This window comes from Euprymna scolopes, chromosome 5 (genome assembly GCF_053919585.1).
Source record: "Euprymna scolopes isolate OS-2025 chromosome 5, ASM5391958v1, whole genome shotgun sequence".
Taxonomy (NCBI): Eukaryota; Metazoa; Mollusca; class Cephalopoda; order Sepiida; family Sepiolidae; genus Euprymna; species Euprymna scolopes.
The window spans coordinates 159,685,630-159,711,166 of NC_136486.1; the positions used below are offsets into that span (position 1 = coordinate 159,685,630).

At 33.5% G+C, this 25,537-nt stretch overlaps 1 protein-coding gene across 2 annotated transcripts in view; it reads right to left on the reverse strand.

Annotated features, from left to right (window-relative positions):
* The window catches only part of LOC145277023 (uncharacterized), a 257,832-nt gene that overhangs the window by 227,291 nt on the left and 5,004 nt on the right, over window positions 1-25,537 (reverse strand). Inside the window, exon 1 of one of the 2 annotated variants that reach the window (XM_080128627.1) lies at window positions 20,952-21,139. The exons of the other annotated variant lie outside the window; for it this stretch is intronic. The gene's annotated coding sequence lies outside the window, so the exon portion shown is untranslated. Of the gene's footprint in view, window positions 1-20,951; window positions 21,140-25,537 lie in introns of those variants that run through there. 2 annotated transcript variants of the gene reach the window in all.

The following is a 25,537-nucleotide window of genomic DNA, read 5'->3' on the forward strand; positions in this document are numbered from 1 at the left end:
GCTCCATCTGTGATTAAAAAAGAGAATGCATATATTCGGTTCAACTTTCCTCCAATTTATAAATAAAAAAAGCAAATTTAATATTTATGTTACGTTGTGGGTGTTATTTTTTAAGTACCAAATATGAGACTATGTTTCGTTGTTCTTATTTAGTGTTCTCGTTTAGATGACGACTCATATTTGTTGTTGTTGTTGTTGTTGTTGTTGTTGTTCGTTTTAGGAGAGCCTTAGAGTGATAGAAACAGTCTTAAGAGTGTTCATGTGTTGAGTGTTCATATGTCTTATGATGTTCATGTTTGTGGAGATAGCATATTGGAGACATAAACAGGGTATATATAAAGAGAGAAAGACAGTTCTTATATATAACGAGACAAACAGGTACAGGTTACTACAAGAGCACCAAGCTTGTAATTCAACTAGAAGAGATTTTTTAATATCTTGATAGATAGACCGAGAGTGCGTTTGACATTTACGTTTTCACAGTTGTACATATAATATAAACACGTTACCTTTCTCGTTGTAATGATGAACACAGAAGACGGCAGTTATAAAAAACATGATGATCATTTATTCTTCGACCGGTCGGAAATTATTCTGTATTTCAAGGATTCAAAGTTGTTACATGCTTATTTCTAAACCCTCCCGCTTCGAGAGGGGGCCTTGACTCTAACCGAGAATCGGTCTGAACCTCTCTGCTCCTCTGATTTGACTGATCTAACTCCCCTCTCTGGCTTCTCCTAACTGACTGATCCTGATTCTGACTTATCTCACTAAATTCATAACTCATGACGTCATTACATGACCAGCCACGTTTCTCTCAGAACACAGGGCATAACATGCCTCCGTGTTTAAGCATGCATTGTTGTTCACGTGTTTCTTACAAAGCATACCCTCTGACATAATTTTCGCAACCCACTTTACAAATAACATTTTCCATTGTCTGTTTTTAAATTCCTTATTTTAATTTTCATTTTCATAACTGAAACAAATTTCATCGTTACATTCCTTTTTCAATAAACAGATATCTACCTATTTTGTGTGAGCTAGACAATTGCAATTCCACATTCCTTATTTTCAATAACATTCTGTATTTATTTTAACTTATGATTGGAATTTACATGGGTCGTCTAGGTCCCTACACGTGGAAGCTTGTCTTATTATTTTCCATTCGACTACCGCTTTCCTTGAGTTCCCAGTATTTATTCGCTAGTGTTGTTTTCATACGGTGTTTTTATTGTTGAATGTACTTTTGTGGTCATAATATCGAGTTAAAAAAACACCGTATGAAAAGAACACTAATGAATAAATACTGGGAACTCAAGGAAAGCGGACATTCGACGGTAGTCGAATGGAAAATAATAAGACAAGCTACCACGTGTAGGGACCTAGACGACCCATGTAAAATATGCCTTCATGAAAAATTTGCTATCCTGTACTTTAAAGAACCCCAATATCCATTAAACTGTAGAAGAGAAATAGCAAACAACTGTGTTCACAAGATAAAATTTACTCTAGGATAGCGATACAAAATAGTTTTAAAACTAACAAAAAACAATAGAAAATAACCAAATAAATAAATTAAATGAATGAATACATGAATATGCATAAACGATCACACATATATGTATGTATATACATATTTATATATATATATATGTGCATATATGTATGTACACATATATATATTTATATATAAACTAACATTTAAAAAAAACACTAACCTAGATTTAAAACAGATCATTAAACTAAATATCCAGGTTAAATAGAGCACACACAAAGAAACAGGTCAACCAGAGGTCAAATAGGCCTTTGTTCGATAAGTGCATGCTCGTTGGCTGATAGGAAGGGCGCGGTGGATACTAGACATCTGATTGGCTAACTAAAATCTCAATAGAAGATGCGCATATAAAAACGACAAACAACCACAGAATTCGCGCATAAGCCTGAAGAGTCCTAGAGTGGATGAAACGCGGAATATTCAGTGTAGCTTAATCGCCATATATATTTTTTAACTTACTAACTAGCTCTACCTACGTATTGAGCACTTTTGAAGTAAATACTTAAAGTTTACGCATAAATCTATACTTTCGTATATTAATTTTATGTGAGTAAATTAAGTAATTATATATATATATATATATATATATATATATATATATAAACAAAATAAAACTAAAATGGCTTAATTTATTTTTACATGCACACCTTTATTGTATAAATGAATAAATTGTTGTTTTTCTTACCTTTTTCACATATTTTTAACAAAATCGAAAGGGACATTTATTTTTACTTTTTAAACACACATAGTTTCGTTTGAGAAGTTAACACAATTAAAAAAATGACTTTCTTGTATTTTTATTTTGTTTCAGTTTTTATTTTTATTCAACAAAATTGAAACTGAAAGGACTTTCCTATTACACCAAAATGAGGGGTGTGTATTTGCTTTCCCCACTTAGCAAATTAGGCACAAGGCCGTTAATGTGAAGAGTGAAGGGGAGGGAGACCAGTTCCCCCGAGAGGGAACTGGATAGTGACAATTGATATGAAGGGTTTCCCGTACATTGACCAATAACTGATTGCTCAAGAGCAATGGTCTTATATATGTGGCTGCCCCCATATATGGTCTTCGATTGCAGTATCTGCCGGACCAGATACTACACTTTGAGATTCATGTCCAGTCCCCGCAGGGGCCGGGCGAGACTCCACCAAAATGAGGGGTGTGAAACATTTTTTGTATAACTATGAGATTATTGTTCCAAAAACGATGGTAAGGTTTTATTTATAAACATTGATAGAACTACGCTCGGTTAGCAATTATGTCAAACTCGAAAACCTGGACAGAATTTTAAAATGAATGGCGGTAGATTGTTCTCATTCTATCAGGCATGGTCAACTTTTTCATCAATTGATTTGTTGTCAACCGGTTGTTACAATGGAAGAATTTTTGTATACTCTCCGCCCTAACCCCAGTTATTATAAGAACATCATTTCTATATTAATATTATATTACCTATTCTAATACCGATGCCTCCATTCAGTCTCAAAAGATAAAAGATACCCCTTTGTAGGGGCAGGTGCGCGTGTAATTGTGAGGCAAGGGTTGCGCAATCTCCAACCACACTTCTCCTGAATCGGCACTGTTTGAGTCCAGTAGCAAGCAAAAGTCCAGGACTACGGGATACAATGCCAAGATAAGCGGAGAGTACATACAGCACCTAGAAGTCCTAAATGGTCACCCATTCAGTACTGGCCATATTCAATGTTGCTTAACTTCGGTGATCCAGCGGGAACCGGTGTGTCGACGTGATTATGCCGTACACCGGTTCTAAGGAGTGCTTGTATTTACCACCTTATGTAGTTTGCGCATGAGTATTTTTATTATTTACTGTTCCTCGTTTAATTGTCGAAATAAAATATCTTATTTAAAAAATAGTACAATTTTAAATTAACTTAATCAGACTGTATTTTGGTGTCTTTGTAAGGAAATCAGTTATTTCACTCTTTTCAAAAATGGTTTAAAAATAGAGAATTAATGGCTGCGTATGGGTGTTAATTTTTGGTTTTTCTTAATTACAAGATTACCGGTAGTAAGGATTGATCCTTCAACCTCCAGAAGATTGTTACTAAGCATGAATTGTTAACCAATGTTGTTACATGCTAAGTCATGCGTCCATGTAGTCCATGCTACTCTGTATTTTTTACGCTCTATAAAATGATTTGTTTCGTTATATTCTATTGAAAATAGGGTGTGTCTATTTTGAAATTGACCTTTATCTTGATTTGAAAAATATGTGGTGAGTAATTTAAAATAACAGAAGAAAATGTGTCAGATTTTCGTAATTATTGATTCATTCAGATGTTTTGTTTGTTTGGTTTTGCAGATTATTGTAATTTTTGTTTTTCTTTTCTTTTTTAGTGTATTTAGAATTCTTATTTTTTACATATTTGTTAATATGTTTTCTTTTTACTTTTTTTAAATTTTATGTGTGTTTTCTTGCTTATATTTTGGTGTTTTTCTTTGCTATTTTCTTTCGTTAGTCGTTGCTTTTGTTGTTTGGTCTTGAGTATTTACTAGAACAAAATAACTCTGTCCCTTCGTGAAAAGTGATCGAGTTTTCTCACACAGAAATAACAACTACTGAGAGGTTCTGGACTTTCCAGTTCAGTATCTTCTCAGAGAGGAAAACATGCATAGGAATATTTCATAAATATATTCCAAATGAATCGGGTTTTTCAGTCAGCGTTCTTTCGATAAGGTCGTTCAAACCAATTTAAAAAGTACGCAACTACAATAGCTACTTAACAAATCACGTGAAATCTAATTCTCACTTAACAATGAACCAAAGAACTTCCATCCTGGTCAACAAAGAGGCATTGTTAATATTGAACATTGAATAATTGAAATAATTGATACTTTTTTTAATTAATCGATAAGACCAACTACTGTAAAATAAAAATATACATTCTTTAGTTATTAGAAAATAAACGCATGCAGGTATGCTGAGCACCCTTTCTATTTTACAGTTCCATGTAAACCTGCTAGCGCCCACCTGATATTTCAGAGGGTTACTCTACAGAAAGTAGATGAACTCCTCAGACTTGGTGTCGATAATAGATGCAGGAAAGGAAAACTGTTAGATAGAACAAATCAAATAGACCGAGTGTGTTAGTGTTGTAAGGCATCTTTTAGGGATGGTGTGAAAAACAAAACACAAGCTTTTGACACTACAGTAGTAAGTATAAAACATACGATAAATTCTGATACTAAAGTAGTAAGTATAAATAAGAAATACGATAAATTCTGACACTAAAATAGTAAGTATAAACAAACAATACGATAAATTCTGACACTAAAGTTGTAAGTATAAATAAAAATATGATAAATTCTGGGACTAACGTAGTAAGTATGATAAATATGATAAATTCTGACAATAAAGTAGTAAGTATGAAACATACGATAAATTCTGAGACTAAAATAGTAAGTATAAAAATACGATAAATTCTGACAATAAAGTAGTAAGTATAAATAAAAATACGATAAATTCTGACAATAAAGTAGTAAGTATAAATAAAAATACGATAAATTCTGACAATAAAGTAGTAAGTATAAATAAAAAATACGATAAATTCTGACACTATAGTAGTAAGTATAAAAATACGATAAATTCTGACACTAAAGTAGTAAGTATAAAAATACGATAAATTCTGACACTAAAGTAGTAAGTATAAAAATACGATAAATTCTGACACTATAGTAGTAAGTATAAAAATACGATAAATTCTGACACTAAAGTAGTAAGTATAAAAATACGATAAATTCTGACAATAAAGTAGTAAGTATAAATAAAAATACGATAAATTCTGACACTAAAATAGTAAGTATAAATAAAAAAAATACGATAAATTCTGACACTATAGTAGTAAGTATAAAAATACGACAAATTCTTACACTAAAGTAGTAAGTATAAAAAATACGATAAATTCTGACACTAAATAGTAAGTATAAATAAAAAATACGATAAATTCTGACACTACAGTAGTAAGTATAAAACTACGATAAATTCTGACACCACAGTAGTAAGTATAAAAATATGATAAATTCTGACACTAAAGTAGTAAGTATAAATGAAAAATACCAGAAATTCTGACAATAAAGTATTAAGTATAAAAAATATGATAAATTCTGAGAATAAAGTAGTAAGTATAAAAATACGATAAATTCTGACAATAAAGTAGTAAGTATAAATAAAAATACGATAAATTCTAACACTATAGTAGTAAGTATAAAAATACAATAAATTCTGACACTAAAGCAGTAAGTATAAAAATACATTAAATTCTGACACTTAAGTAGTAAGTATAAAACATATGATAAATTCTGACACTAGAGTAGTAAGTATAAAAAATACGAAAACTTCTGACACTAAAGTAGTAAGTATAAAAATACGATAAATTCTGACAATAAAGTAGTAAGTATAAAAATACGATAAATTCTGACACTATAGGAGTAAGTATAAAAATACGATAAATTCTGACACTTGTAACAATTCTCCTCAAAGATGTGTAACACTTGTAACAATTCTCCTCAAAGATCTGTAACACTTGTAACAATTTTCCTCAAAGATCTGTAACGCTTGTAACAATTCTCCTCAAAGATCTGTAACACTTGTAACAATTCTCCTCAAATAGCTGGAACTGTCAAATTAAGTAATAAGTTAAACCTTTCAGGTGGTTCAGGGTTCAACCCTGTGTGATGGGGAAACTTAAAATGCAATTGAGAACTATTTAGAACTTATACCCAGTCATTGCTGACGAATCAAGAGCATGCTACTCCCGTGGATTAAATAAAAGGGTTCCGTTCGAAATTTGTGCAGATTCTAGAAGTCAACAGAAAGACTGCCGAGTTCGACAACATTTATCTGAAGAAAGTCGGAGGTTACATCGACCGAAACGTTGTGATAATAACACTCAAAATTAGAAACACTTCGAAGAATCCAAATAATACAAAAAATATAACAGTTTATGTTCCTACTAGTAAGATAGATCAGTTATCCCAAATTACTCATGAGTGGTGGGGAGCTATTCGACATGTGTTCAAAGATGAAACACGACGTTTTCTGAGTTGGTTCTTTTGTGTAATTAATGCAATGACGTTCTGTTCTTGGAATGTATTCTCAAAAGTAACTAAGCCATCCATTGAATTGAAATATCTCGTTAATGTTTACATTCGTCTTTAAGACATGTCATCTTTTTTTACATAGGCATCACCACTTATCAAGGCCAAGCGGCCACTCGGGGATAAGGGTTAAAGCGTGTACAGTAGAAATTGGACAATATAGTAATCGTTAGTAATGGAAATTCGGTAACTCATCAGAAACTTGTTTACGTTAGATTTGAAGACAACCATATTGTAGTCAGCTGGAAAGCAGGAAAACGGAAGACAATTCCACAGGCGTACAGTTCTAAGAAAGAAGCTTTGTTCATGGAGTCTATGTTTAGGTTTAGGCACAGATAAAGAGTGGGGGGATTATTGATAATGTTTTCAGCTGGACGAGTGTTTCTTGTGAAAGTTTGGCGAGGGTGGACCATAGACTGAAGCTCAGTCGAACACTTTCCATGAAAATAATGATACAGTAGGACAAACTCGCAACATCTCTTCTGTGAGATAGAGGTTGCAGGGAAGATAAAACGATATATCCTACGAGGCTACAAAGTCTATTTTGAACTATATCAAGGCAGGACAAGTCCTTTCTAGCAGCTCCTGCCTAGATGTGGCAACAGTATTCCATCCTTGGACGTACCTGGCCCGTATATAGATAGAGAATTGCATCAGCAGTGAGATATTTACTGGATCGATAGAAGGATTCGACCATTTTTCCAGTGGCCTTGGCAACAGATTTGAGGTACCTATTCCATTCAAGTTCAGGAGTAAAGGTCAGGCCCAGAAGCTTGTCAAAACTTAAGAGCCATTCATTTCAACTGATGCCAGATGGGGATCAGAACGTTGATATACATACAGATATATGTATATTATCTCATTTCTATAAAAGTTTTTTTTATGAAGTGGCAATCTCTATATCAGGTTTCAATTATGTGAATAAATCTTCTATCTTTAAAAAATCACGAGTAATATTTATAAAAAAAATAAATGGTGTTACGTATGGCAATAGATTTCACGAAAATAGTTCTGATGTTATGTAACAGATTCGATTTCCTTTGGTCTGTTAAGCTTTAAAATATGAATACAGGCTTTTGTATTTTAGAAGGAATTACAGCTCTATCTGTTACGCTAGTCACATTTAGGATTCACTTGACTGAAAAAGAAAGCCATTAGATGATTAAATACGCTAAACAAATACTAGCTGACTCAGCACAAAAGAAGCTACAATAAGCAAGTACCGAACAATTATGAAAGTATCGCTCTACTGACTGTGTTTGGAATCAAACAACTGTGTTAACAGTTGTATACTAGAAATGAAAGACAATGTTTCAAAGCCGGTTGTATCTCATATTGCAAAAAGCATGAAACACTGATATATATATATATATATATATATATATATATATATATATATATATATATATATATATATATATAAGTCCTATATTTGCGCTATTATGTATTATGGAAATCAATATGTAAACATTCAAATAATAAATAAATAATACAATAAAGGTTACATTTTGTAAAAGATCTGAAGACACCATTAAAACTTTCTTTTGAATCCGATTCATTGATAGCGTAATTGTTTCAGCACAGTCCGTAAATTGCAGAAAATTATTTCGAAAACAACTCTTGATGCAGGGAGAAGGTTTTATCTATAAAAAAATGACTCAGTTGGATTTACTATACAAGCGTATAATTGTTTCAACCATTTACTAATAGTTTTATATATAGGTCTCTACATATATTTTTTCATTAATCTTATACCAGCGGGGAATTCATCAGGACTAAATAAGCATAAAAACAAAAATGGCAAAGTAAAATCGACATATGGATAGTCTCTCTCACAGATAGCTTGATACCTTTACGATTTTGGAAGATTTTACACGCCACATACATATTCATACATTATCATCATTATAATAAATTGTTGCTAAGCTTTTCAGTACAACTATTTGAATAAATGCACTAACGTTTGAGGATCATATTTCCGTTGGTGTTTAATTTTATATGGGAGTAACATTATTCATTTTTATGTTTTTAGGCCATATAGAATTATAAAAATCTCACACTTCACGATATGTATATATGTGTGTGTGTATATATATATATATATATATATATATATATATATATATATATATATAAGTCGTGCTTTTTCTCGCTCTGACACACAACTTTTCCAATTTCAAAATTATTAAAGCGAACTATATTCTACATCGTGCACAATTGCGATGAATTTAGGATGAAAAAGTTCTAGCACATGTTTATAAATATATATATATATATATATATATATATATATATATATATATATATATATATACTAGCAGTTCAGCCTGGCTTAATCGGGCCCTATGTACTGTTTATAACTTGCTCTACGTGTGAATAATCTTTATGTAAGATTTAAAATGTTTAGACCAAAATTTGTCTGAGTGATTTCGTAGAAACCGTAGTTGTCAATTATATAAAACTTTGATTCTTAATATTTATTATTTTGGCCTCTAATCAAAATAAAAAATTACTTAAATTATCAATTTCAAGTCTTTAGACCCAAAATTGGCGAAGGAATTTGATAAAATCTGCAAAGGTCAAAAGGTCAACTCTTTCAACTTTCAAGTCAAATTCTCGACCCAAAACTGATAAATATTCTAGCCGGATGTCTGAATACTCGTTATGTATAAATTTCAAATGTTTAGACCCAAAATTGTCTGAGTAGTTTGCTAGACACCGCAATGGTAAAATCATTTTAACTTTGATCCCTTAGCAGCTCAAATTATTTATCCAAACTGATTAAAAAGCTTGCCTTTCTCTGAATATCCTTTATGTTAAATTTAAAAGGTTTAAACCAGACATTAGCGGAGTAATTTGGTAGATACTGCAGAGGTCAATTGTTTTAACTTTGACCCAATTTGGATCAGTAAACATTTACTTTTTGGGGTTCAAATCAATTTATAAAATTTGATCGATGTCCAAGAAATCTACATTTAAAATTTCAAGTGTTTAGACCCAAACTTGGCGGAGTAGTTTGGTAGAGTTTTCAAAGATATAAGCGTTGATCCCTTGACACCAAATTTCTGCTCGAAAATCGATTTAAAAGATTTTCACAAATCTCAATCCCCATTATGTCAAAACTCGTCTCTAAACCGAAAGTTGAGTTATTTTGTAGGAAAATGTACAGAGATACACCGACATTTTCACTTATATATATATATATATATATATATATATATATATATATATATATGTGTGTGTGTGTGTGTGTGTGTGTGTGTGTGTGTGTGTGGTAACCTGACTTTGTGTGCTGTGGTTGTGTGTGTGCGTGCGAAACGTCTCTACAAAATTCTCTCTGAATCTGGTCTACAAACTTAAAACTTGACATATGGGCTATTTCGACCTCTGAAACACTTTTGATTGTATTTTTTAGCCTGCAAAAATAGCTGCTAAGGCGCCAAATTGAAAAACAGTTGATATTGGTAAAAGTAAATCGATACTTCTGAACGAGCGTACATATACATTTTTAGCTTCAAGTCACTTAATTTTACCCTTTTTCATTTATCTGTTGATAGCTCAGATGATAACGCCGAAGGCGGGAACGCTGAATGTTTTGATTTCGATTCCAGCTGTTAGCACAAAAGTCATTTTTAAAACTTTTAAGATCATTACTATATATATTGGGCACTTTGTACAAATCCATAAAAAATTCGCTCTATAATAATGAATACGAAATCTGCATGAATTAAAATATATTTGAATGTATCTTACGATCGGGCAATGGCGAGAGACCTGCTAGTATATATATATTTGATGAGCCTAGTATATATATATATATATATATATATATATATATATATATATACTAGGTTCGAGTTTCGAATCCTGAGTTCGTATGTGTCTAACTGATGAGCCCAAACAAGGGTGAAACTTGAGTCTTGGTTGGTCTTCTGGTTCGTTGACTGTATGGCTCTTAAGGGCTGCGACGTTGTTTGGCTGTGGAATTTATTATATATAATCTCTCACATTCTGAAAAATCATATATATATATATATATATATATATATATATATATATATATATATATATATATATATATATTGTAATACAATATGTTAATTTGTTACATTAAATAAGATTTATTTTTTACTTACTCTTTCGGATGAAATTTCATTTTCAATGTAAGATCTTCAGAGTTTATAAGATTATATGTTTCAAAATACTTACGGTATTTAATTCTATTGTCCATGTTTACATATTCTGGTCACGTTAGAATCGCATACATGAATAAAAATGTGTTCTTGTCAAGATTTTCACTGTCAAGTCTGTCGTCTTTGGTTTAGTAAGATATGTAACTTGTATATGAATCATTTCCTCTTTAGCTTAAATTGTGCATCAAATGTTTAGTATTCGCTCTATATATTTATTTATTTATGTGAAAAGTGAAAGCATTCGTCAATCAAGTCTGGTTGCGTCAAAATTACGATTTGTACAAAAACCTGTATCGATACCGACAAATACAAGTTTATAGTAACTAACGTAGAAATAGTCACTATAACATGTATATCTGTATTATACATGAGCATTGTGTTTTGCCTTATTTTAAATGATGGTTGATAATTTGTCCTTTTTGAATTACCAGTAACGCTACATACCTAAAAACAAGAAAGACTTTAAGGCTACAAAAATCCGCACTGGTATTGTTCAAAAAGGTGTACAGTGCTACGGATAAAGTGCTAAACTTAATCAAATCAAGATGAAATAGTAATTTAATAATCGAACTAATAAACACACACACATTATATATATATATATATATATATATATATATATATATATATATATATATAAACACATATGTCTGTTTTCGTATCTACTAATTGGAAATCGAATAAGAGTGGTACTCTAAAGAAGAGTACTCTGTCTAAACAAGAGTACTCTGTCTTAAGAAGTGTACTCGAGGTAAAGAACGGTACTCAAACTAAAGAATAGCGTTGTAGATAAAGCATGGTACTCTGCCTCCATAAATTGTCTTAAGAGTGACCATGTGCGTCTGTATTCTTATAAATGGGTACTCCGAAAGATTATGAAATCAGTCGACTGATTTTATTTACGTCACATTACGAAGTCTCTTCAATAATTTTCAGACATTTTTGTACAGGCATTTAAACTTATCGTAGATTCTCGACATTTCATTATGTTATTGCTGTACGTGTGAATATATACGTGTTACAAAAAGAGTATGTTAATTATTTGTGCGTAGAAGTAGGTCAATAAGTTCATCATCTATTTAATATATTACTTCAATGTAAGCAATCTCTGATATATATATATGTGTGTGTGTGTGTGTGTGTGTGTGTGTGTGTGTGTGTGTGTGTGTGTGTGTGTGTGTGTGTGTGTGTGTGTGTGTGTGTGTGTGTGCGTGTGCGTGCGTGTGCGCGAGTGTGTGTGTATGCATACATACACGCGCACACACACATACGAGGTGCGCTAAATAAGTTTCTAGACTTTTTTGTACAGGTATTTAAGTTCGTGGTAGACTCTTGAGAATCCAGTATATTGTTGCTATACATCCTATGAGATGACTGACAAAAATTTGTGATTTAAATTTTTAAGAATTCCAGTCTCTTTGCATCTTGTGATAGTTTTCTTTTACATTTTATTCTACTTGGGGATGGCATATCCTACTGAATGCCAGAAGTTCACCGGCTGTCTCATACAAAACAACCGAGATATATTTTAAAATGCTAACTGTTTTGTTTTCTGCTTCGATTCTAGCTGATGGCACCCAAAAACTTTTTTTTTAAGGGACGTTTAGCATTTAAAATATATCTCGGTTGTTTTGTATGAGACATCCGGTGAACTTCTGGCATCCAGTAGGATATCTCATCCCCAAGTAGGATAAAAGCTGATGACGTTACTAGTGTATCAAAGTGACACGCACATAAACTGATTAAAAATTAACTAAGATGAATGTACTAAATGTATAACGATCTCTCAATATTGACCACTTTTTGAGCCCTTAAAAACTATTTTAACCGATTAAAGACTCATAAAAAATCCAATCATTTGAAGCTCTTAGCGCCGCTCTGCAACTTTTTGTTTCTGAAAAGATAGAGTTTGAAAATATGAAGACAGACAGACAGACAGACAGAGTGCCTTTTATATATTAGATTTTCCGTGATTTGGTGCCACATTCGATAATATGTCACAATTTATGAATGTTGAAGTGAAATCAGCGAGATCTGAATACGATAAATATAACACTGATTACTGTAAACTAATCAATGATCTAACAAAGTTTTCGCTATGAAACTTTGTTTATTTTGAGGGACTAACGTTTAATTACGTTTTTATAAAAGGTCACTTGGCGAGTATCAATCTCTCTACCACACTCTACTATCTACCCCAGATTGTCAACAATGCGTAAAAGATGTTAATGAATATGGATTTCCAATATTCAGCATAATTCGATCGTTGAAAACGCAATCCGTATGTATCCAAAATCACGGTCTATTAATTTACTAAATTAGTGCTAAAATAATGTCGTGTTTTGACGTCCAACTGTATATATAAAACATTATTCTTGCACCAACCTAATTGTTTTATATTTATGTATGCATCGAGGGACAGCATGAACGTTGCTAACGTCCCTAATCAAAACACTGCAGGTCCACAGAATAGGAAGATCTTAGACTAGGGTGTGTAAGTGTACAGCTTTTATATCTTTTTTTTTTTACACAGTGATCACCACTTATCAAGGCCCGGAAGCCACTCAGGGATAAGGGTTATTGCAAGTACATTACGTTAGTGTGAAGATTTGATGAAGTGCTTACTTAAGGGGGCGGTTCATTAGGAATTTGTTAACGTTGGACTTGAACACATCCAAGTTGTAGTGCGGTGGGAAGCAGGCAGAAGGAACAAAGTTCCACAGGCGTGCAGTTCTAAGAAAGAAGCTTTGTTCATGGAATCCGCGTTTTGATTTAGGCACAGATAAAGAGTGGGGTAAACTTTTGACAGTGAATTCAGCTAGACGGGTGTTTTTCGTCAAGGATTGGCGAGGGGGGACCAAAGATTGGAGTTCAGACGAGCACCTGCCATGGAAATAACGATAAAACAAGGATAGGCTCGCAACGTCTCTTCTGTGGGAGAGAGGTTGCAGGGCAGAGAAAAGGGCATCCCCCACTAAGCCACGAAGTCTATTTTGTACTCTGTCAAGGCAGGATAGGCTGTTTTTAGCAGCTCCTGCCCAGATATGGCAACAGTATTCCATCCTTGGACGTACTTGGCTTTTATATAGATAGAGAATTGCATCAGTAGTGAGATATCTTCTGGAGCGGTAGAAGGATCCCACCATCTTTCCAGCGACCTCGGCAACAGACTTGATGTACGTGTTCCATTTCAGATCAGGAATAAAGGTCAAACCCAGAAGCTTGTCAATACACGGGGCCTCGCCCAGACGAGAGCCATCCATCACAATTGATGCCAGATGGTGATCAGAGCGTTGATGATGTAAAGATAGGAGTTTGGTTTTGGATGCATTAAAGGTAACCAGCCACATCTTCCCCCACTGAACCACGCGCTCGAGATCAGAGGAGAGAGAATCAGAGAACTTTTTCATTTACAGCCTTTGATGTATTGCCGTAGATGATCGTATCATCAGCATAGATGTCAACGAATGATTTAAGCATGTTTTTAGGGAGGTCATTGATGTAGATCAGGAAGAGAGTTGGGCCCAGGATTGACCCCTGAGGGACTCCAGCATTTATATTGCAGGCCTCCGATTTTTGTCCGTCTACTACTACTCTTATGAGCCTATCGGAGAGAAATGATTTAATGATTGAGAAAACATTTCCAGTTATACCGTAGCTGGAAATCTTGTGAAGTAGACCCTTATGCCATACCTTGTGGAAGGCCTTTGATATGTCAAGAGCCATTGCCCTAGAAAGGAAGCCTTTGTCAAGAGATTCACTAATTCTGTGGGATATAACCGTCAGCACATCTGCGGTAGATTTTGCAGAGCGGAAACTATATTGTGTGTCACTAAGAAGGTTATTCCTGCTGAGGTGGTTGACTATTTCTCTATTTAATATGGATTCCAGCAACTTACTCATAACACACAGGAGACTTATAGGTCTGTACTGAGAGGGAGATAACTTATCACCTGAATTCTTAAATACAGGGCAAACTGATGAAGTCTTCCAGGGAGTCGGAAAGCACTTCTCCTTAAGGCAGCGCTTAAATAGTTTCGTAAGTATGGGAGCAAGTTCTGGTTGAAGCTTTTTTAACACTATAATTGGGATGCCATCAGGGCCAGTTGCTTTACTGGAATCTAGGTTCTTGATTAATCTGGCGACCTCATGCACGGATATTTGTATGTTACCTAGCTTGTTCTGTGTTACAGGAGGAAATATGGGGAGTTGATGGCCTTAGTCTCATAGGGTAGAATTAGCTGCAAAGTTCTTTGCAAATAGTTTGGCATTGTCTGACGCTGACGAGATGACCTCTGGTCCATTGATAATGGTTGGGATAGAACGCACACTTCTGTTCAGGATCCTATTTGTTATTTGCCAATCAAATTTGCAATATCAAATAACAAGAACGATAATTCGATCAGTAAAGAATTATCTCCCTTATTTTTACCCTGCGTATATGATTCCGTCGTTCAATTAGGTGAAGACATGAAATTTCGAAGATTAAAACGTTTTGGCTTCTTAAACTAAACAGAGTGTCAGCCATTTTCTTCAGGAGCTATTAGCCATCTACCTATTGCCACCATAATAAATCATTTTAAACCTGCTAATTGAAGCTTCTTGTCATTGGGTATAACGCATCTGGAGCAGGTTGTATAAGCTTTCTACGAAGAAATAAGTTTGTAAAAAATATTGAATTCATAAGTTATTCCCACTCGCATGTGTATTATGTTCAGGCGAGATACCTTTTAATGACATTAGTGTTTGCACTTTTGCACATTGTGGCCATTTTTACACAAACAGTGCGTGGTACCCAATAATAATCCCCCATCTTGTAGTAATTAAATTCAACGCCATTTAACCGGCGATCTAATGAAAGCCAACGTATTAACGTGATTATACAGTATAATCGAAGCTTAGCTCTACTTGTGTTATCTTTATTAATACACCATTTACAACAGAAAAAGCATTTTTAATTGTTTTGGGATAATTATAATTTGTATGTCAATAATGTATTCCTAAACTAATGAACAGAGTTTTGTGAATTTTGAAACAAAGCTGTTATTTTGATTTTAATTTTTGAATGAGATCGTAAAAGTCGTCAAAAACTGCTCTATTTGAAATTTAATTTTCCCCGTCCTAGGACGGGATTCTTCTAACCTACACACACACGCGCGTGCGCACGCACATATATATATATATATATATATATATATATATATATATATATATATATATATATATATATATTCTCACAAGATGTTATGTCCCATTACAAACAATAAAATCGACGTATAATGATATTATGATACTCAACCTAGAATTTTTGTTTCGGTTTTTATCAAAATTCATTACATGATTCTAGAAAATGTTTAAAATTTAAGTTTTAAGGTTAACGGGTTTTAAGAAAAAAAACTTAAATTCAGGAATCTTATTAAATTAGTGTTTAACAACTAGGTATAAAAATAAATCAGACCAAATATAGTCCACATTACTTTTTTTGCGCCTTACAGCTGTATTCCAAAAATTATAATAATCGGTTAATTATTTTTTTTTTTACTGCTATTTCACTACAAGGCACTGAAAGAGAAGCAGGAGTCCAAGATGGAATTCCAAAGTTATGGGGAAAAAACTATTAGAGTAGAAAACTTTCCGACATCTATGAACCTCAACGACAAAGGGATGAGATTTTGCAGTTTATTGGGTTATCATGAATATTTGCGTCGATGGAATACAATTGCCTTTAGTTAGTCGGAGCACATTCCATTAAAATACTTGTAAAACATCAAAAATAGAATTTTATTGCATATCGTTCTTCTTGCATTTTTGAAATTCACCAGCTGTGACAATCAAGCTTTAGTAGAGTGCGTTCCGGTTCTTTCTGTAGCTGTTTATTTGAATCTAAAATCATAAAAATTGGTCAGTCATCTCATAAAATGTATAGCAATGATACACTGAGTTTTAAAGAGCCTACCACAAATGGAAATACCTGTACAAAAAGTCTGCAAACTTATTTAAGGCACCTCGTATGTATGTATGTATGTATGTATGTATGTATGTATGTATGTATGTATGTATGTATGTTCATTCGCCCCTTTGGAAGGTCTTGTTTTTAATCCTCCAGGGAGACTAGCCACCCTCCTCACCAAACAAGTCTGGTGGGGGAACCAATTTAGTCGCCGGTGAACTCTTTTTCTGGGTCAACGTCCAACTAGCACCATGTATATTTGTGTGTGTATATGTGTATTTGGGGTGGAGAGGGCTCCCGTAAGCCGTGGTGAAGGCAACCTTTCTAGGAGAAGCAAATCTCTGATTTAAAAAACCATAAAGCGGGAGACCAGTACCCGCATTAAGCTGGTCTGCAGTTTAATTTGTTGCTGGCTATCTTGCTCTTGCTTGTTGCTGGATCTCAACATTTTGAACCGAGAGAGAGACTTAGCTGTCGTACAAAGCTAAGACTCTGTAACATCATCTGTGTATAGATACTCCCTCAGGCATTTGGGCTCATGGATTTTAAATGTCTGGGGGAGTGGCACTCGTCTGACAAGACGTTGCAATCATCATGTATGTATGTATGTATGTATGTATATGCATATATATATGCATATATCCATATGTATATATACATATATATACACACATACACACACACACACATATATATATGCATGTACGTACATATATATATTGAAGATTGCTTACATTGAATGAATATATTAAATAGATGATGAACTTATTGACCTACTTCAACGTACAAATAATTAACATACTCTTTTGTAACTCGTGCGTGGACTTAATTATCAACTGATTGAGAGAAGAAACGAGGTTATGAACAACGAAAAAATAATAGAACGATAGCGAAAACTCTCAGGTAAATATGATCATTCTGAAAAATAAAACTTCACAAGTTTTTTTTTTCTCTGCAGCCAAAAGACGCTACCTCTTTTACGAAAGTACATATTTTATGTAGCATCATTTTTTAATAACAATCATAGTAGTAGTAGTAGTAGTAGTAGTATCAATAATAAAATGTAGTACCATTTATTTGATAATAATAATAATAATAATAATAATAATAATAATAATAATAATAATAATAATAATAATAATGAAAAAGAGGATGAAAAACGAGGAGAAAGAGCATTTCCAAGAATTTTGCGAGAGTACAGGAAACTTGAGAAAGATTATTTTTACTAAAATTCAAGCGTATATTAAGGGTTTTAGTTAGCGATAAATCTGTGGTAAACGACTGCTCTGATAAAGACTGTCGTGAAGGATCAAAGAGGAAGAAAAGAATGAAATGAGAGACTACGACTCAGGCCTTCACTTGAAGTGTGCGGACAGTATTGCAACCTTGTTGCTGAGTGAATATCTCCTCCACTGACTAAGAACAGAACATCACAACATTTTTATCCCGACGGCAGGGCCGATGAGGATTGTCTTTACTGATAATATCGAAAAATACATCTTCGCTATCGACTATCGGAGATTCTCTGGTTCCACTGCAAATTTCGGGTAATAATTCGCTTCACTAGCAACCCAAGCACTCAATCACCAAATGCCTACCAGCCGCTCATATTTAATTTTATTTATGGTGCCGTAGAGATTAAACGCGTCTATCCTCTGCACCATAGTTCCAAGTGAGAATTGTCTGAAAATAGCGGTTATATAAATAAATCTTACCCAAAGCAGGACAAAGGTTTAGTTGGGCAAAACGTGGTGATACGACAACAACTATGGAAGGCAGTAATTACTGAAGATGCAGTTAAGAGACTCAGCATTCCTATCCTGTCGCGGTTAATCACCTGAAGAAGGCCAGAGGATAAGTTAGTCGAAACGTGGTGAAACAACAAAATTCCACAAATAAATAAGTGAAACAATTAGTAAATTCGAAAGTATTTTAGTGGTTTGTTTTCAATAAATGTATATTCATTGCTGATGTGAATTTAGTATGACCTTGTCTGAAGTTGAAACTATATTATTATTCTCATATCTGAAACTGAAACTATACTATCACTATCTATCAAATGTGCATAGCATAATCGCGTTGGCACACCGGTTCTCGTTAGATCACTGAAGTTAAGAAACGTTGAATCTGGGCAATACCAGATGCCAATACTAGGCGCTGTATGTGAGAGGACTTTTAAGAACTGTAAAAACTAACGCTGTCACCAACCTAACCGAAATATAGATTCAACTGGAGACCACTTGTGAATTTAATATATTTCTGACATTTCCCCTTTTGAAGAAAACCCGCTGTTGAACCCGCCTAGGGTTAATACCATTCACATTTTTTCAGCTTTTAATTTTTAATTCGGTTTACTATACTATTTTAGACTAATGCACAATATTGCAATTACCAATTCAGGAGCTAGTAGGAGTATCTGTTCTGTTTTTATAATTATGTTATCTCATTACGCTCAAGTTGACACACCGTATCTCATCAGATCACCGAAGTTAAGCAATGTTGAATCTGGTCAGTACCAGATTGGTGACCATTTGATGAGGCGTTGTATGTATCGTGAGGTAAAAATACTAGGTTGAGAAACTGGCGCGTGGGGAAATCTTTCTCTCGAGGGTAGATGAGCCTTTTTTAAGCCGTGGTAGGCAACCAATCTAGTGATGGTGTCACGATAAAAATACCCTTGATAGCCTTGGCGAATTATCAAGTATTTCCAGCCATTAGAAAAAAAAACGTGAAAGATTCCGCGGATTTTGTTCACGTTTCACCTTCTCCTACTGACATTGGATGAAACATTTCTTTCTTTCTTTTTTTGTTCCTTTTTTTATTACCCTCTGTTTTTAGAGGTACAATTTAATATTCGTTCTGTCGTCATAATTCTAATCTTTAGGGGTTCAATTTAACATCCATTCTGTTGTCATAAGACCATCTCTCAAGCATGAATTATTTCTTTTTGTGGAGAGGGATGTAGTGTACTACATGTTCGTTCGTCGGGGTATCATCCTCCTAGACAGAATCCTCTCTTTTAAAGGCAGTGTAGCCAGCGTATTAACGTGATTACAGTATAATCGAAGCTTAGCTCTACTTGTGTTATCTTTATTAATACACCATTTACAACAGAAAAAGCATATGTTTGGCCGTCATATATACTATCAGAAATATTCTCCTTTTCGATCGCATATTTCAGCTAGTATTTTACAAGATTAAAAAATTTTTTAAAAAGAATGTCATTTTGGCAACATTAATGCACCGTAACTTTCTTTTGTTTATATATTGTTACGATTAAGAGTGAATATATAAGACTTTACGATCTTTTCTGTTGTGACGCATGTGTATTTAAAGTCAGGTACATCCAAACACAAATATAAGTATTAATTATTTTTATATGTACAGACACTAGTGTTTCATACTTCCGCAATTATCAGTGCAGGAAGTGACGCTTACCGCTATTCAAGGGATTTGAACCCCGCCATTAAGTCACCTATGACTCCGTTAGCAATGGGTATTAGACCTGGGCCACCGTCACGAGAATGATAACAATTATGGAAACAATCTGCAAACGTGATGGAAAAACGAAAACTCTTATGATTTAAATATTCGTGGACGTTTCGCCTTTATTTCAAGACTTCCTCTGGATTATTCATTTTAATCCAAAAATAATTATTTTAACATCACAAACGCGCCAAATATATTTAAATATTGTACTTTTGTTTGATTTTTTTTCTCTTTAATCACCCAGAAGACGTCTTGAAATAAAATAAAGACGAAACATTGGTGAATATATAAATAAAAGTTTTTTTTACATTCTTTTATATATATATATATATATATATACATATGTATATATATAGATAGATAGATAGATAGATAGATAGATGAAAACACACGAAACATTGGGGAATATATAATTGTTTTTGTTTTTTTTCCACATATATATATATACACACACACATATATTTATGGAAAAAAAACAATTATTTATATATACACCAATGTTTCGCTTTTATAAATATATATATGTGTGTGTGCGTGCGTGCGTGTGTGTGTGTGTGTGTGTGTGTGTGTGTGTGTGTGTGTGTGTGTGTGTGTGTGTGTGTGTGTGTGTGTGTGTGTGTGTGTGTGTGTGTGTGTAATTTACCTGTCTTACGTATGAATCCTACTATTTCCTCCGTGTTTACTTTCTGGATGGTCATATACACATTGATGGTAATCCTTAAACTTCTTCTCTAGGTATTCCCTGAGGCCAAGATTCCGTCTACGTACGTGATGCCTTACGGGCATTTTATTCTCTCCTGCTATGTTTAATAATAACAAGTTTATCGAAGTGTCGTTACATGTCAAGGTATTTTCTTGCGACAACCTGTTTATATGTTGCTTGTATTTCATAACGAATAGCCACGCATTCTTTTATTCTTATGTGAATAATTTACTGACATAATTACAGACCGACCGGTTTGCTCACGGTGTGTGTGGGGATGACCATAAAATTATACACATTATGCATGACTGCGTAAGCACACAATTATACGTACACTAATATACACTTAGTTGTACTTTATCTCACTATATATATGTGTGTGTGCGTGTGTGTGTGTGTGCGCGCGCGTGTGTGTATGCGAAGACCTTTATGAACGTAGAACTACCTATTTTTAACTCAAAAAGTTGAATAGTTACGAACACGAGAGTGGTACCATTAAAACGAGGGACCTTTTCTGCTCCAGAATTTATTTTTTTCTACGTTGTCACCACCATTGTTAATGCACTTTTACAAGGGATGAATGATGGCTATGCATGTGCGTCCGGAGCGAACTTTGTCAATCGAGGATTGTTCCAAAAGTAAAGCCTATTATTTTTTAACTGAGGAAGTTGCAGAGCTACAAAGACGGGAGTCGCACTATTAGAATAAATCAATGTTTGCGCTCCATAAATTATTTGAACACGATTATGTGATAATTGACTTAGCTAAATAGCTGTCAGCTAATGATACGAAACAAAGAGTTTATCAGACAATGTGTACGCAGTATGATCATTAGAGCTATCACAACAGAATATTCTTTTCATTGTTTAGACTCTCGAGTATATTACTGACACAGAGACAGTCAATCAACAGAGAACCACATCACTCTATATAAAAACACATAAGATATCAACGGATACACACTCGTGAGTCAAAACAATGAAATGAATATGTTCTTGTCCTAGTCCTAGTGATCATGTATAGAAGTCAAACCTGGTCGTGGGGGGGGTATTTATTGCATAGTGAGAAATTTTATGAGAATGGATATAAAATATGAGTCTTAAAGGCAGGTTTAATTAGGATAACTATATTATAAATCGGAATAATATTGGGAAGTGTGTATAGAACAATATGGTAACATTGGAAGAATAGATAAGGGTTCTTGGATTAGTAGACGTAGAACGGTATCTAGTGCATTTCATGAGGAAATGCCTAACAGACTTTAAAGAGATATAAAGACTTGGCCATAGATATGATAGAGTGGAAATCGACTTCTTGAAGTCGTTCAACGCATGCCGACATGTACAAGGGACGTTACAATGATGATGATGATGATGATGATGATTCGTAGGCACAGATTCAAATCCTCTACGCACCTGCTGTTCTTGTTTTGCATTTTCTATGTGCCCAGTCCAGTAGAATGATTATAATCCGTTTATTTCATAACAGTATTACTTACACAAACCCGAATGTAACACAGATTTTATACGGAAATACTTGAGATGAAGTGGAATAACTAAAATTACAATTTACATATTTGTCTTCTATTTTTAAGTGAGATAATCTTTTGCATATTATCGTATAAAGTATGTATATATGTATATACACTTGTGCCCGATATTATTCATACCCCTCCTTGAAAATTGAGTTTATTAGGTGTAACGTTGTAAGAATTTATTGTTTACGTCCATATTGATACATATTCTTAATAAACCTCTTCTGATCATTTTCGTCATTTTAAAATCTCGGGATACTTGTAATAAAAGAAATATACAGCTATTTATAAAATCTGCAATGTTCAAAAATAATCATACCCCCTTATTTTTTCAGTATTAATCGAGTTTCTGACTGTTTGTTTCCTGTTTGATTCTTATTTTGAATGCTTTTATACAACCTTTGATTAATTGCATTTCGGTTTTTGCATTTTTCAGAAATTAAAATGATATCAACTGAAAACCAATAAAAGAATAAAAATTATTAGAATGGGGAAGAAAAAAGAGCTTAGTAATGATCTTAGGACTAAAATTGTGAATTCACATAAGGATGGTTTAGGTTACAAGTCAATTTCCAAGAAATTTGAGGTCCCTACAGCAACAGTACAGAGCATCATCAAAAAATTCCAGAGCCACCACACAACAAACAACTTGATTGGTAGAGGAAGGAAAAGGAAACTGTCTGCTAGAGCCACCAGGGATATTGTAAGCAGTGTTAATGCAAATCCAACCACCACTACTAAGGACATTTTAGAAAATATGGAGTCTTCTGGCATAAAAATATCAAGGCAAACATTGCAAAGGACTCTGCATGAAAATGGTCTGAAAGGAAGAAGACCAAGAAGGACTCCATTGCACACCGGAAAACACCTTGCAGCACGTCTAAAGTTTGCTAGGACCCATGTGAATTCTTCAGAGTCCGTTTTCTCAAGTATTTTGTGGACTGACGAAACAAAAATTGAATTGTTTGGCCATATGGATACTTCTTACGTTTGGAGGAAGAAAGGAGAAACTTACAACCCAAAGAACACCATACCCACGGTGAAACATGGTGGTGGTAGCCTAATGTTTTGGGGCTCCTTTTCGGCTAGTGGTCCAGGTAGTGTGGTCAAGATAGATGGAACCATGAAGAAGGAGCAATATTTGGAGATACTCCAGAAAAACATTAGACAGGATGCGGAGAAGCTCCATTTAGGACCAAACTGGGTCCTTCAACAGGATAATGATCCAAAACATACTGCCAAAATAGTCAAGAAATGGTTTGAGGATAATCAAATTAATATTTTGGAAGGGCCTAGCCAGAGTCCCGACCTGAACCCTATCGAAAACCTCTGGCACATATTGAAAACTAAGGTTAAAAAGCGGAAACCTAGAAATTTGAGGGATTTGGAGAACTACTGCATTGAAGAATGGTAAAAAATCAGTGTTGATGCTTGTAAAAACCTTGTTGATAAATATCCAAAACGGTTACAGGTAGTTATTAAGAATAAAGGGCATGCTATTGACTATTAGTAAGAGAGGTATGAATAATTTTGAACTAGTGCCATTATTGTTTTTCTTTGTATACTGTTTCAAACTTGCATAATTTATTTATTTGTTGAGTTTAAATTAAATGCTTATGCTTGATTTGTTGTTTGAAATCCCTTTAATATTGTCTACCTTCTGGTTTGAGCAATATTCTTATAGAAATCTCAAAGATCCGAGGGGTATGAATAATATCGGGCACAAGTGTATATGTGTATATATGTGTGTATGTATATATGTATATATATACTTTTATCAATATCGGTATATGATTGACAGCATCATTTGTATCACTATCACTGTTGCTGCTATTACAGATATTATTATTATTATTATTATTATTATTATTATTATTATCGTCATCTTTATTACGTTTGTTTACTCATTATTACTAAATTCTTTATACTTATTACTTAATTTGTTACTATAATTACTAAATTATTATTATTATTATTATTATCATTATCATTATCATCATTATTATTATTATTATTATTATTATTATTACCCATGATCATTGACTATACTATTATAAGAATTACTTTGCGTTTATTATTATTATTATTATTATTATTATTATTATTATTATTATTATTATCATCATCATCATCATTATCATCATCATTTTGTCATCTTTATCATCATCATGACTTTTTGACAGCCTTTTTGCAACACTTAAATCTTTATAGAAAGATCTGTTTCGTTCCGTCTAGACAATTCCCGGTCAGAGTAACACGGGCTTTTACAGACTGATTTTTTCCGCTTACTTAATTACTTTAAATTTTAATTTGAAATCACTTTTTTCTAATTAAGCCGATGATGAAGGTTCCCATATTGGATTTCTCTCTTTTTATTATTAGGTCCCATTTGACCTGAGATAGACTTCTCTTTTGGCTACTGCACTGTCCGGAAAAAAACAATTTTCATTATTTCAGCTGTTTTGAAAACTTTCCAATCGGATTATATGCATCGTCACGCTGGACTTATTTTGGAATACATTCTCTCTAAAAAAAAACTATTTTGCATCTCCGATCAACTTGAGAGGATTTTCATGCAAGCTGAAATATTGTGCGCGGTTTGTTTATATATATATATTTTTACATATACAACATTTTTTTTTCACTTTTTTATTTGGCAATTTATAACTACAATAAATTGCGGTTTCACTTAATGCCTTAACTAGCAAATTCTAGCATTGCTACAAATATAATTTGCTGATTTCTTTATCTCCTCTTATGAGAAGAATAACAAGAATAGCATTCTTTGAAACTCCACGGAATAAGGATTTTGAGAATTGTTTTTAGAGCATTCAGTCGAACAATAAATGTTGATTATAAAGTTCAACTAACAGTTTGAATTTTCTTTCTCTTATAATAAGCTCTACTCTCTATTGCATATTGAGCTTTTTAATTCGGTTGGGTTGAAATGTTTATATATATAAATACTATTATTTATATTAGTTTGAAGTTT